The 14,942-nt window shown below is 37.8% G+C and overlaps 1 protein-coding gene across 2 annotated transcripts in view; it reads left to right on the top strand.

Annotated features, from left to right (window-relative positions):
- The window catches only part of MAF (MAF bZIP transcription factor), a 74,252-nt gene that overhangs the window by 43,858 nt on the left and 15,452 nt on the right, over positions 1-14,942 (top strand). The window contains exon 3 of one of the 2 annotated variants that reach the window (XM_056526133.1): positions 6,456-6,471. The exons of the other annotated variant lie outside the window; for it this stretch is intronic. The gene's annotated coding sequence lies outside the window, so the exon portion shown is untranslated. Of the gene's footprint in view, positions 1-6,455; positions 6,472-14,942 lie in introns of those variants that run through there. 2 annotated transcript variants of the gene reach the window in all.

Below are 14,942 nucleotides of genomic sequence, written 5' to 3'. Positions count from 1 at the left end.
CAACAGAAAGAGGAGAAGAGAAACGTCTGAGGACTTGAGAACCAAAATTGTGGAAAAATATCAACAATCTCAAGGTTACAAGTCCATCTCCAGAGTTCTAGATTTGCCTTTGTCCACAGTGCGTAGCATTATCAAGAAGTTTGCAACCCATGGCACTGTAGCTAATCTCCCTGGGTGTGGACAGAAGATAAAAATTGGTGAAAGGTGTCAATGCAGGATAGTCCGGATGGGGGATAAGCAGCCCCAAACAAATTCCAAAGATATTCAAGCTGTCCTGCAGGCTCAGGGAGCATCAGGGTCAGTGTTAACTATCCATCGACATTTAAATGAAATGAAACGCTATGGCAGGAGACCCAGGAGGACCCCACTGCTGACACAGAGACATAAAAAAGCAAGACTACATTTTGCCAAAATGAACTTGAGTAAACCAAAATGCTTCTGGGAAAACGTATTGTGGACAGATGAGACCAAGATAGAGCTTTTTGGTAAAGCACATCATTCTACTGTTTACCAAAAATGGAATGATGCCTACAAAGAAAAGAACACAGTACCTACAGTGAAATATGGTGGAGGTTCAATGAAGTTTTGTGGTTGTTTTGCTGCCTCTGGCACTGGGTGCCTTGAATGTGTGCAAGGCATCATGAAATCTGAGGATTACCAACGGATTTTGGGTCGCACTGTACAGCCCAGAGTCAGAAAGCTGGGTTTGCATCTAAGATCTTGGGTCTTCATGCAGGACAATGACTCCAAACATACATCAAAAAGCACCCAGAAATGAATGGCAACAAAACGCTGGAGAGTTCTGAAGTGGCAGCAATGCATCCAGATCTAAATCCCATTGAACACCTGTGGAGAGATCTTAGAATTGCTGTTGGGAAAAGCCGCCCTTCCAAAAAGAGAGACCTGGAGACCAGAGTTTGCAAAGGAAGAGTGGTCCAACATTCCGGCTGAGAGGTGTAAGAAGCTTATTGATGGTTATAGGAAGCGACTGATTTCAGTTATTTTTTCCAAAGGGTGTGCAAGCAAATATTTAGTTAAGGGTGCCAATAATTTTGTCCAGACCATTTTGGGAGTTTGGTGTGACATTATGTCCAATTAGCTTTTTTTCCTCCCTTTTTTGGTTTAGTTCCAATACACACAAAGGGAATAAACATGTGTATAGCAAAATATGCGTTACTGCAATACTTGTCTGTGAGAAATACTTCATTTTCTTGAAAAATTTCAGGGGTGCCAACATTTACGGCCATGACTGTATATGCTTAGTTTCATAGAACTTCAATAATTATAAGTGGATAGTCAAGGTTACTCGGACAATAACAACACTGACCACATGGCAATGTCCCTGGAAAAATGTCACAAAAGTAACAACATTGAACCTTGGCAGGATTCCCAACCTGGAACAAGAACTACAAGTCTTAACCATAGTAAAGCGGTAATATACATTTTATTATTCTCTGACAAGTGACGTGGCAGTGTTTTTTAAGCTGGTATTGGAAACCTATCCTCTGAGATAGCAAAATATACAGAGTGAAATGCTGAAATCCTCACAATAAATCAATGTCTGACATATAGACAAGTAGGGATGTAATAGAGAAAATAATCAAAGAATAAATGGAACTTTTATTGGCTGCGCTTCAAATCATCTTCAGTCACAAATTTATTGTAGGCTTTATGGACACATTGTGAATACAGACACAACACTGTGTATAGCTAAGGATAGATAATACCTATAATGCTCACATGCCCATGCTGGAGTCTGTAGTTCTACAATGAGTAACAGGCTTTATTTTTCTTAAAGAGGTGAGGCTATGCTCACACAGCGTACAATGAATTCTGTAAAATGCGTACCGTATATATTTTTAGTCTAATGTTGTGCACAATGAAGGTCAATGGAAAAGTGGCTGCCAGTGCACACACTGTCTTAAAAAAAAAATCTGTATTTCCATTGTGCATTATGCTAAATATTAGGCTAAAAATACTGACATATTTTACTCCTATTTTACAGAGGTGCAGATAAAATAGGACTTACTGTTTTTATTGTTTTAACCCCTTAAGGACCACGCCCATTTTAACCTTAAGGACCAGGCCAATTTTATTTTTGTGATTTTTTTTCCTCCTCACCTTCTAAAATCCATAACTCTTTTATATTTCCATCTACAGACCCATATAAGGGCTTGTTTTTTGCGTGACCAATTGTACTTTGTAATAAAACCTCATATTATCTTAAAATGTACGGCGAACCCAAAAAAGAATATTTTTTAGGGAGGAAATTTAAGTGAAAACCACAATTTTGCAAATTTTGGAGGGTTTTGTTTTCAGACTGCACACTTTACAGTAAAAATGACATGTGTTCTTTATTCTGTGGGTCAATACGATTAAAATGATACCCATGGCTAGATACTTTTATATTTTTGTACCGCTTGAAAAAAATCTAAAACATTTTGTACAAAATCAGTACTGTAGTCTAAAATCGCCCTATTTTGACCACCTATAACTTTTTCATTTTTCCGTATATAGGGCGGTTTGAGGGCTCATTTCTTGCACCGTCATCTGTACTTTTTATTGATACCACATTTGCATATATAAAACTTTTAGATCATTTTTTATAAATTTTTTTTAAATAAAATGTGACAAAAAAGCAGCATTTTTGGACTTTTAATTTCTTACGTTTACGCCATTCATTGTACGGGATTATTAACATTATATTTTGACAGTTCGGACATTTACGCATGCGGCGATACCAAATATGTTTATTAAAAAAATAATTTTACGCTTTTTCGGGGTAAAATGGGAAAAACTTAATTTTTATTGGGGGAGGGGGTTTTTCCCTTTTTTTTACTTTTTATTTTTAAATTTTTCAACTTTTTTTTACACTTTTTATGTCCCCATAGAGGACTATCTATAGCAATCATTTGATTGCTAATACTGTTCAGTGCTATGCATAGGACATAGCACCGATCAGTATTATCGGTGATCTTCTGCTCCTGTCTGCTCGATCTCAGACCAGAGCAGAAGACCCCGGGAGATGGCCGGAGCAAGGTTAGGGGACCTCCGGACGCCATGCTGGATGATCGGATTGCCGCGGCAGCGCTGCGGGCGATCCGATCATCCATTCAAAGTACCGCACTGCCGCAGATGCCGTGATATGTATTGCTCACACCATCTGAGGGGTTAATGGTGGACATCCACGTGATCACGGATGACGGCCATTACTGGCAGGTCCCTGGCCGCTGCTAGCAGCCGGAACCTGCAGTGTATGATGCGAGCACCATTCCTCGCGGTCATACACAGGACATAAATGTACGTCCTGGTGCACGAAGTCCGTGGTCATTAAGGGGTTAAAAAGAGAGAAAGGTCAATAAAGTGCATATGCAACGTCCGCCAATGAAGTGTTTTGAAATATCCTGTCAGTAGGTCCAGTAATGACTGTAATATAATATATATATATATATATATATATATATATATATATATATATATATGAAAAACTGTGCAAAATGATATAGTACAATATGCAAGTACTCAGTGTTGTAGATGATGAACAGGAGGGTGAATACCTACCTATTTGGAGGCTTGTGGGGTATGTACAGATGCAAAGAAGGGCTCTTAGCCGTAAAGTGCAAGCTGTGTCATATTGTTGTATTAGGGTCTGAAAATAAGGGAATATATGTTACTTAAGTATACAATATTGCAGATATAGCACACGCAGATAGGTAGGCTAAATATACCTGAAATAGCCTGCTCTAATTATCACAGTCTAATTATATATATAGATGATGTGAGGATGAAGAATCTATAAGAATTGAGGACATGTACAGAGACCTTATCAGCATTACGCACCTTGTTTTATGACCGGATTGTAAATAAATACAGGGTGAGTCCCCATGTTTTTGCTATATCTGCAATATTGTATACTTGAGTAACATATATTCCCCTATTTTCAGATCCTAATACAACAATATGGCACTGCTTGCACTTTACGGCTAAGAGCCCTTCTTTGCCTCTGTACATACCCCACAAGCCTCCGAATAGGTAGGTATTCATATTATAACGCACTGAAGAAGGAGTGAGGTGAAATTAGCTTCACTTTTATTTTGCAAAAACGTGAATAAATATTAAATAGTGAGATTTCACCTCACTCCTTCTTCAGTGCGTTATAATTAATTCTGTGAGGAAAATGTTTTGCTGTGTTATATACAGATCAGTGCAAGATAGGTCGGTATTCACCCTCCTGTTCATCATCTACAACACTGAGTACTTGCATACGTTTATTTTTTTCACCGCATTTTTTGAATTCTGCAGCCATTCTTTGCTTTTGTCTGAATGGATAGATAGATAGATAATATAGATAGATAAATAGATAGATAGAGACAAAATATAGATAATGGATATATAGATATTAGATACATACAGATTAGATGATAGATCAATAAATAGATGGATAGATATGAGATAGATAATAGATATGATATAGATAGATAGATAATACTCCCAGGAGAGCAGCACAACCAACAATGTAATCCAAGTAAATGGTGCACACTGTGTAGGAACCTTGGTGCCGGGATCCCAGCTCAAAATTATAGATAGATAGATAGATAGATAGATAGGAGATAGATAATAGATATAGATAGATAATAGATAGATAGATACTAGATAGATAGATAGATAGATATAGATAGATAACAGATATATATTAGATAGATAGATAGATAGATGCTAGATAGATAGATAGATGGGTAGATAAATAGTTAGATACTAGATAGATAGATAGATAGATATAGATAATAGATAGATACTAGATATATAGATAGATACTAGATAGAGTAGATAGATAGATACTAGATTGATAATAGATAGATATATATGAGATAGATAGATATGAGATAGATAATAGATAGATAGATACTAGATATATAGATAGATACTAGATAGATAGAGTATATAGATAGATAGATACTAGATAGATAGATATATAGATAGATAGATGGGTAGATACTAGATAGATAGATAGATAGATAGATAGATAGATAGATAGATAGATATAGATAGATAGATAGATAATAGATAGATACTAGATATATAGATAGATAGATAGATACTAGATAGAGTAGATAGATAGATACTAGATTGATAATAGATATATATATATGAGATAGATAGATATGAGATAGATAATAGATAGATAGATACTAGATATATAGATAGATACTAGATAGATAGAGTATATAGATAGATAGATACTAGATAGATAGATAGATAATTGATACATAGATAGATGCTAGATAGATATATAGATATGAGATAGATATGAGATAGATAAATAGATAGATAAATAAATAAATAGATAGATAGATATGAACTAGATACTAGATAGAAACAACGGTATAAAGAAAGTCATCTCACCACCCATGAGAACAATGTCCAATTGTGTTTCTTTTGTTTTGAGATATATATCTGATAGATAGATGGATACATAGATATGTGATAGATGGATAGATATAGTACAAAAATTAGTCTGCAGCACTACTTCTACATACGGTGTATGGTGCCAGCACCCCAAACTCGATCACAGTCCATCCAACATAGGAAACAATGGTGCAGCACTCCAAAGTTGCAAAGAAAAAAGTGGATTTAATGTCTGGCATCATAGCAGCAACGTTTCTGCTCCACACTGGAAGCTTTTTCAAGCTTAAAAAGGTTCCAGTGGGGAACTGAAACGTTGCTGCTATGATGCGAGACATTAAAACCACTTTTTTCTTTGCAACTTTGGAGTGCTGCACCATTGTTTCCTAGATAAATAGATAGAAAATATGGATGTATAGATATTAGATACATACAGATTAGATAGATGATAGGTAAATTATAGATAGATAAATGATAGATAGAGGATAGATAGATAAATGATAGATAGATAGATAGATAGATAGAGTAGATAGATACATAGATAGAGAATATGGATGTATATATATTAGATACATACAGATTAGATAGATGATAGGTAAATGATAGATAGATAAATGATAGATAGAGGATAGATAGATAAATTATAGATAGATAGATAAATAAATACATAGATAGAGTAGATAGATAAATAGATAGAGAATATGGATGTATAGATATTAGATACATACAGATTAGATAGATGATAGATAAATGATAGATAGATAGATAAATGATAGATAGATAGATAAATAAATAAATAGAGTAGATAGATAAATAGATAGATAAATAGATATATAGATAGATTTTTGTTTTCCTGTTTCATTTCCTTCTGGATAAAGCAATCCGTCGGCAGCCAATACTAGACTGACGGGCCCTTTTAATTGTCAGCCTGGTCTTCGAAGCATTTCATGATGATGCATTATGGTTTTCAGCGGCTGTAAGGCTAAATATAAGACGGAGATGGTGAATACATTGTAAGCACCTTTCTGATCCCACAAATTATGTCTCGTTAGGTTTGGCGCCGATTGAGCCACCTCAGTTACCGTCTGGCTGGATTGGGGAAGATGCATGTGGGCTTTGTGTCCTTTCTCAAACAATACAGCTCATTTACAGTGAAATGTTTATGCATGGTGCTTGTCAAGTGGCGTTTCTACAGGCTGCCTAACCCAGAGGTAACATATAAAGGCTTGTCTTCTCCTCTCGGGCCTGTTGTCACTGGCAGGGTCCCTCCCTTGTTAACTTGATAAATAATTTGACTAGGGGGAATCTGCTGGATTTTATGCACCCTGTCTATTTTCCACTCGATGAAAATAAATTTCCTCACTCTGAGGGCACTAAAATCCCAAACACACGGTATTTTCCCACTTTGCAGCCGGCGGTATAAAATATTTATTTCATCTTCTCTCTAATTTAATAAAAGACAGCAAATGCCTCACAATTAGTTTTGAATGAGGAGTTTTATCATGTACATTTTTATTCCTAAGATAATTTTCAGCTTGTTGTGTTTTATTGCCGCTTCTAAAGGTAGATGCATCAGGGTATATAAGTATTCACAGCCGATGCCGACGCTGGATTTTTTTTCTCTCTGTGCTTCTTTATGTTTTTACTTTCATAAACAATCAATGGCGAGGGAGACGTATTAACTCTTTGTAACCTTATGGGACATGGTTCCACATTACATAATATTGTATATAATAATAATAATAATGTCATATTGCCTTACCCATTATTATTGCATATTATATAAAACATTGATTTTAACTGTCAAATGCATTTAACAAAAGGCAAAACAATATAATCACAATTTTACAGCACAATTTTCTACTCTAATGTAAACTCCATAATATGAATCTATAGAAAATATGTTGGTCACTCCTTCCAGGTAAAGCCCACAAGTATTTTCTGCACTTTTCATAACTATCGAGGGCAAAGAAAACTTACACAGTTGTGCAAAAATATATGGTGTGCACCATCATTATTTTAAACTTTTTTTTATGGCAAAAAAATACCCAGTGCAAAGCAGTTGAACCCCCCCCCCCCATCCTAAGTCACCTTGGAGTACTGGTTCTGTATAAATACTCCTTGGCGAGTTCTAATATTCTTATAACATACAGTAGAGGAGAAAATATATGGAGCCAGTATATTATGTTTCTATACAAATGCAGCAGCAGTTAATTTGCAACTACACTGATTGTTTTTGTGGAATTTGCTATGGTCAAAGTACAGCTAGGCTAAATGTATACACTGTATATTTATTATGGGAACTGATCCCAACATATAACGGTTATTTTATCTTTCCTCCCCTCAATAGAGTTTCATACAACTCTTTCTAAAAATGCATTAGAATTGTTAAGTGTGAACCTGTCCGTATTTTTGTGCAGAAATAAATTACTTGTGCAGTCTTAGTTTAGCAATAAGGGAGCTGATAATTATAATAGATTTAAAGAATAACCTACTACTATATGGGCGCAGTGTGGGGGCCAAACTACTATATGGGTGTATATGGGGGCAGTGTGGGGGAGAATACTTACCATATGGGGAAGTGTGGGAGTCTAGCTTCCAAATGGGGGCAGTGTTGGGGTTCTAAGATAGGATTCATAAATAAAATAAACTATATACAGAAAAATAGTCCTCCAAACAGTGATCATATAGTCTGTCAAGGAAGTGCTACCACATCCACACTATCACACCTGAACTATGATATTGCCCCCTAGTGCATCAGTCCACAGTCTATGGCATAAAACAATCCGGTGCTCTGTGAGACAGAATGCAAACCAACTTAGTGTAGCTTGAAAAAAACTCGTAGTTCATGCTTCGTAGTTCATGCTTCATTCTTTTATTCCCGAAAGAGATGAAAATTCATGTCGGGAGGGGAGAAGAGACGGGACGACACCCGTTTCGTGACTACACACTGTGATCATATAGTAATAGATCCCAGCTCTACACAGGCTCTGCAGTCCATATAAGTGAACATATACACTTACATGTAGTAACTCACAGGTGATGTCTTCTCTGATCAAAGTGGGTCGCTTTCCTTTTCTTCTCTATCTGACCAAGGACATCATGAAGACTTCTCAAAGCCATGACTTAATACTCAAACAAGTTCAGCTCCTTATTTCAGCACCCACTTACCCCTGTATGAGCTCTCCATTTCTATTACAATACCCCAATATAGTAGTTAGGACCCCTTTGTTCCCTCTATACACTAGTATACAAAGGGGTCCTAACCACTATATGGGGGAATTGTAAAAAACTGCTAGACACACTCTATAAACTTTAAGACAAATCTTATCATGTTGCATATTCCCGGGGTTTGCATATTGTGGTACAGTTGTGTAATGTTGCCCTAGCTTATGATTTGTGATAGACACTAAACATAAACAAGCATATACAGCATCCAAACGGTATTTGAGTTTATGTTTTCTTGCATTTCTACACGACCTTGCATGATTTTGCCATTTTCTCCTTCCAGTCTGTACCCTTGCACCAGATTACTACACAGGGCTATTTGCATTAGATGAGGTGAAGTATGTACACTTCAGTCTATCATTTTAGATCCCCCAGGCTTCCACTCATGGTTACCTGTTTTTGGTTTCTCCTGAATTAAACCTGTTGTTTTATAGTGGCATTGGTTAGTAATTGACTTCCCAAAACACACCCCAGTGGTTTCCCTGAAGAGGAACTGGTGACAGAAATGCTTAAGGTTGAGACTGATTTATTTTTGGCCCTAGAATACAAGGTGATTGTATATTACATCATAAATCCATTCTACTCTTGTTATTTCATAGACTATGTTTAGGGGCGTTGGTGACTATGTTTGGTGGCTACACTATAGGCATACTTTGGCACAACACTAAACATAGCTTTTTCCTTTTTTTTTCCCATGAGAACATTTATACAATATACAATTTTATTTTGGGATCATCCTAATAATACCAGCCTGCCATAACCTATTCATCCCTGTTAGTGGTGGGTACCAGGGTAATAAGGTAGAGGGTTAATGCAATTTAGTTTACAGGCTTACACTAATCTCCAGTTTAGTAGTGGATGGTGTCTATTTACTATTTTTGGATTGACACTTTAAAAAAAAAAAATTGTCTTACAAAATAGTCCATATTCTTTTATTGACCTGTAAACAAAACAAAAAGAGAAGAAAAAACACATGTAATAAAAAAATACATACTTACATCCCCTCTCTCCAGCATTGTCTGCGCTTACTGCTTCAGAGATTCCTCGGTACAAAAAAAACAGAAGGGGCAACTGATTTTGGTGAATTATCCAGGTCATTTGGCATTCAGCAGTACAAGTGCAGTAGGTAAGCCAGTTCTGCGTAAACTAGCACTGGTATACCTTGTCTACAGTAGTTTACTTTGTCTACAGTATTAACACTAAGCTAGGAGTGTATAAAGCATACTCTAATAGTGCGCAAAGAAAACTATCTAAGAGTGCAGTGATATCCGTTAAAGGGGTACTCCGCCCCTGGCATCTTATCCCCTATCCAAAGGATAGGGGATAAGATGTTAGATCGCTGCGGTCCCGCTGCTGGGGACCCCGGGGATCGCCGCTGCGGCACCCCGCCATCATTGCTGCACAGAGCGAGTTTGCTCTGTGCGTAATGACGGGCGATACAGGGGCCGGAGCAGCGTGACGTCATGGCTCCGCCCCTCATGACATCACGGCCCGTCCCCTTAATGCAAGTCTATGGCAGGGGGCGTGACGACCGCCACGCCCCTTCCCATAGACTTGTATTGACGGGGCGGGGCGTGACGTCACGAGGGGCGGAGCTGTGATGTAACGATGCTCCGGCCCCTGTATTGCCCGTCATTACGTGCAGAGCGATCTCGCTCTGCGCTGTAATGATAGCGGGTGCTGCAGCAGCGATCACCGGGGTCCCCAGAAGCGGGACCCCGGCGATCTAACATCTTATCCCCTATCCTTTGGATAGGGGATAAGATGTCTAGGGGCGGAGTACCCATTTAAACACAGATATCCTTATACACTAATAGTGTAACACATTCTGCAACAGAAAAGGGGGTCCCCATGACAAGGTTGAAAAGGTCCGATGTTATTTTCTCTTCAGTACACTTTCTATGACCCCTGGACATTATTCCTCGTCTCTCTAAGGCTAGGTTCACACTACAGAATTTCTGATCAGAATTTCGGTCGGAAATTTAGGTGCAGCAGAATCCCATTGCTGGCATTCCACCACTGAAATTCCACTGACAAAAGAATGAAATTGATAATTCTTCAGGTGGAATCTGCTTCACAGACATAGCCGTCTAAGAGGATGGCAATGTCCGCGCGATCCTAGCAGTGGCACTTATCAGCCACTGATTTAGTAGGAGCTGGCCACACTCGGAATCACCGACTGGAATTTGTCTGGCTGGAGAGTCTCAGTGTGAACCTAGCCTTACAATTCAGTTCCAATGTAGAGGAGAGTAGTTCTTGCTTCTTAGTTGCAAAAATGACCCATGAAGAGCTGAATCATCTGCCTGTATGGCCTGTATGGCAATGTTTTCCATACAGTGTGTCTCCAGCTGTTGGAAAACTACAACTCCCAGCATGTTAGAAGTTGTAGTTTTGCAACAGCTGGAGACACACTGTTTGGAAAACACTGCTGCATGGTATGTTCGCCTTTAATACTGCCTGTATAATGTTGTTCCTATGATATCACAATTAAAGGAGAATTATCGTGCACAAAAATGTATCTTCTATTCAAAGGATAGGGGATAATTTTTATATTGTAGGGGTTCAACCGCTGGGACCGCCCACAATTTCCTGCATGGGAAACCAGCTCTGCCTGGGAACAGAGCGTGTTGAGCCCTGTACGAAACGTCAGCCAACACGGAGAGCCGAAGATATAGTGCTCGGCTATTTCCAGCTCCTACAGAGATACATGAAGGGGTGTGTCAGCCGTAGCTTTGTGCAGGGGTCGACACGCTCCAATACTGGGGAGAGCCAGGGTCCCAGTGGTTAGACCCCCCTCTGCACAATCAAAACTTATCCCCTAAAACTAGACTGAGACAGCCCCCCCTTCTTGACCAGACAAAGATTCACTCTTTTAGTGCATTTTTTTCTCATTCAAGTTATTTAAATAATTTCATGTTATTTATATACAAGTGTGTTTTATTGTGATATCTGTGGAAAATGTAGCAAAAAAAAAAAAAAGGCAGTGCTTCATTTTCACTAAGTCTGTGGCCTTTTTTTCCCCATTGACTTCAATTGTTTTGATTTCTATTTCTTATTCTGCTTAAAGAATGCATGTGTAAATATGTGTTGCAATTTTTGTGGCCACAATTAAAACGAAATATATATATAAATATATATATAAATATATATATATATATATATATAGATATATATATATATATATATATATATATATATATACAAAGCACACTATTTCTCGAGAAAATAAAGGCACAAAAACGGTATCATGAAACACCCCCCCAAAAAAAATAAAAAATAAAAAATGTTGCCATTTTTAAAAGAAATTTTTCAAGCAAAAGAAAAAAAAAAAAAAGCCACAAAAAAAGAGCATGTAAAGGCGGCCATTACCTGTCTCTGCCTTCTTGCTAAAGAGTTTGGTTGTGGCAGTAGCTGCACAATTTCCCTGCAACTGCAGACTTTGCAAGGACATTCGGGAACGTCCTTGCAGAGTCACTTAAATAAGGGAAATTGCCAACCTATTTGGTGTTTAACGCTATAGATGATAAATGTTATAACCAAAGTACTTATATTTATTATTGGAGTTATTATTATTATTATTATTATTATTGTTGTTTTAGATTGTTATATTATTATTATTATATTGATTATTATTGTTTTTGCCATTTTTTCTTCATCTATTTGTTCTACTCTCTCTCTTTCTATGCTGCTTTGCTCCAGTTTAGTGCATCATTTGTAAACCCTTAAAATGCAGGTCTGGCTGTCCTTTTGGGTCATCATAAAGCCATTTGGGCTGGAAATTGTGGCAGTAATGTGGACAGAAAAATGCTTCATACATTATTTTATTGGTATAACCCATTCTAACTATTACGGCACTAATGAATGTATTTCCTATACTTCTTTTTATCGCTACTGTGCATTAATAGATGCCTGCTTCATGTAAGGAGATCTCTCTGGTCTGATCGCTTATACAGGCACTGATACATTGTAGCAAGCAAGAAACATTTAGTGATGCCACTGTGTTAAGCTTTGGTCCCGGATTATTGTCCAGATTGCAAACATTGTAGACAACCATCACCTGTTAGAGGCATGTGGTCTGTATGGATTTTCAGTTACTGGATGTCAACAAGAATGTTCTAATTCACTGACAGCAAAAAGAGCTAATGAAAACAAAAGAAATCAAGACCCAAAAAATAGTATCAAGTTGTATTAAGGTTAAGAATGATATATATATATATATTTTTTTTTTTGGGGGGGGCTTAATGTGAGTAAATTTTTCACTCCCAACGTGAGTATGTGTGTATGTATGTATGTGTATATATATGTATGTATGTATGTGTGTATGTATGTGTGTATATATGTATGTATGTATGTATGTATGTATGTGTTTATGTATGTGTGTATGTATGTATGTATATATATGTATGTATGTATGTGTGTATGTATGTGTGTATGTATGTATTTATGTATATATATGTATGTATGTATGTATGTGTGTATGTATGTGTGTATGTATGTATATATGTATATATGTGTGTGTGTTTGTATGTGTGTATGTTCCACAAAAACATCCAAACGGCTAAAGATATTAACATGAAACTTGGCACACATGTTACTTATATGTCAACAACAAACATAGGATAGGTAATTTAACCCTTACTCACCCCCATTTGCCAGGGTCGGGATTTATGTTTAAAGTCCCATACAAGTCAATGGGAAATATATGTTACTGCATAACTTCCAAACGGCTGGAGATATTTCGATAATACTTGGTCACATGTTACTTATATGTCCACTTAAAATATAGGATAGTTAATTTAACCCTTAACTACCCCCATTTGTGACGGTCGGTGTTTTTGTTTAAAGTCCCATGCAAATCAATGGGAAATGTATGTTCCCACATAACTTCTGTACGGCTGGAGATATTTCATTACCTGGTACACATATTACGGGTCGGGATATGAGGACGGGATGGGAGGTCGGGATAGGAGGTCGAGATAGGAGGTACAGATAGGAGGTCCAGATAGGAGGACGGGATAGGAGAACAGGATAGGAGGATGACATAGGAGGTCGGGATAGGAGGTTGAGATGGGAGGACGGGAAAGAAGGACGGGATAGGAGGTCGGGATAGGAGGTCGAGATAGGAGGTCGAGATAGGAGGTTGGGATATGAGGACTGAATAGGAGGACGGGATATGAGGACGGGATAGGAGGTCGGGATAGGAGGATGGGATAGGAGGTCGGGATAGGAGGTCAAGATAGGAGGTCGAGATAGGAGGACAGGATATGAGGTCGAGATAGGAGGTCGGGATATGAGGACGGGATATGAAGACGGGATATGACAACAATATATGAGGACAGGGTATAAAGTCAAAAGCTTCCTCCTTTGTGGATTTTCCTCCCAAACAAGGATTAGGAAGGAAAAACCGGGCAACGCCGGGTACTCAGCTAGTGGCTGATAACAGAGAAAAATACATTACATTTAACTGCACAGCAAGTGGAAGCAATATTAAGCACCTAGCTGTATTTAAGGTTAATTCAATGCCATCACTTTATTTTAACCTCTTAAAGTCAGGAAAAGCAGAAGCTATTGACCAGCAGTGCCACTGGGCCCTGTACACCCAACTCCATTCCATTATAGTCCATAGAACTTAGTTGTATAATAACTAATGTATGCTGATCCATTAGGGATGCTATTTGGTAAGTTAAAGTGCACTTGTTGGTAAGCAGAAGTAAATAGAACTGCATTATGTCAAAAGTGTAGGAAAAAAACAACACCCCAGTGCATTATAAGAGCTCAAGACTTTTGGGGAGAAATAATACTAATTCTTAATTCTATATAGTATTTTTTATTTATTTATAGTCCTTATATTTTGTTGCATGAAACAATATTAATCAGGATATTATCTACATTAATAAATATCCTAATAACACATATCTGTACTCATACGCAAACAGTATGACAGGGGTCAGTAACCTGTGACTCTAAAACTAGCGACAGTTGTCAGGACACGCTGGTCGTTGTAGTTTTCTTAGAGGAAAAGAGAAGACGAAGAGCCACAGGCAGCTGTCACCCAAGACATCAGGTTGTGGTTCCCTAGTAGCTTTGGCTGCAGACAGTGATCTTACCTAAACTTAGCCATGTCTTGCTGTCTGATTATTTAGTGCAGAGCTATACTAGGACTTCTATAGAGGTGCATGAATGCCTCTGATTTCATATAGAGGAATACTGATCTGGCAAGCTAAGAGTGGGTTCCCATTACGTTTTCCCCCATACTGGAGCCCATACGGCAGGGGAGAGCTAAAAACTTGCGTTCCCGTATGCCTTTCTAT

Source organism: Hyla sarda, chromosome 6 (assembly GCF_029499605.1).
Source record: "Hyla sarda isolate aHylSar1 chromosome 6, aHylSar1.hap1, whole genome shotgun sequence".
Classification (NCBI taxonomy): Eukaryota; Metazoa; Chordata; class Amphibia; order Anura; family Hylidae; genus Hyla; species Hyla sarda.
This window is presented reverse-complemented; position numbering and strand designations above follow the sequence as displayed.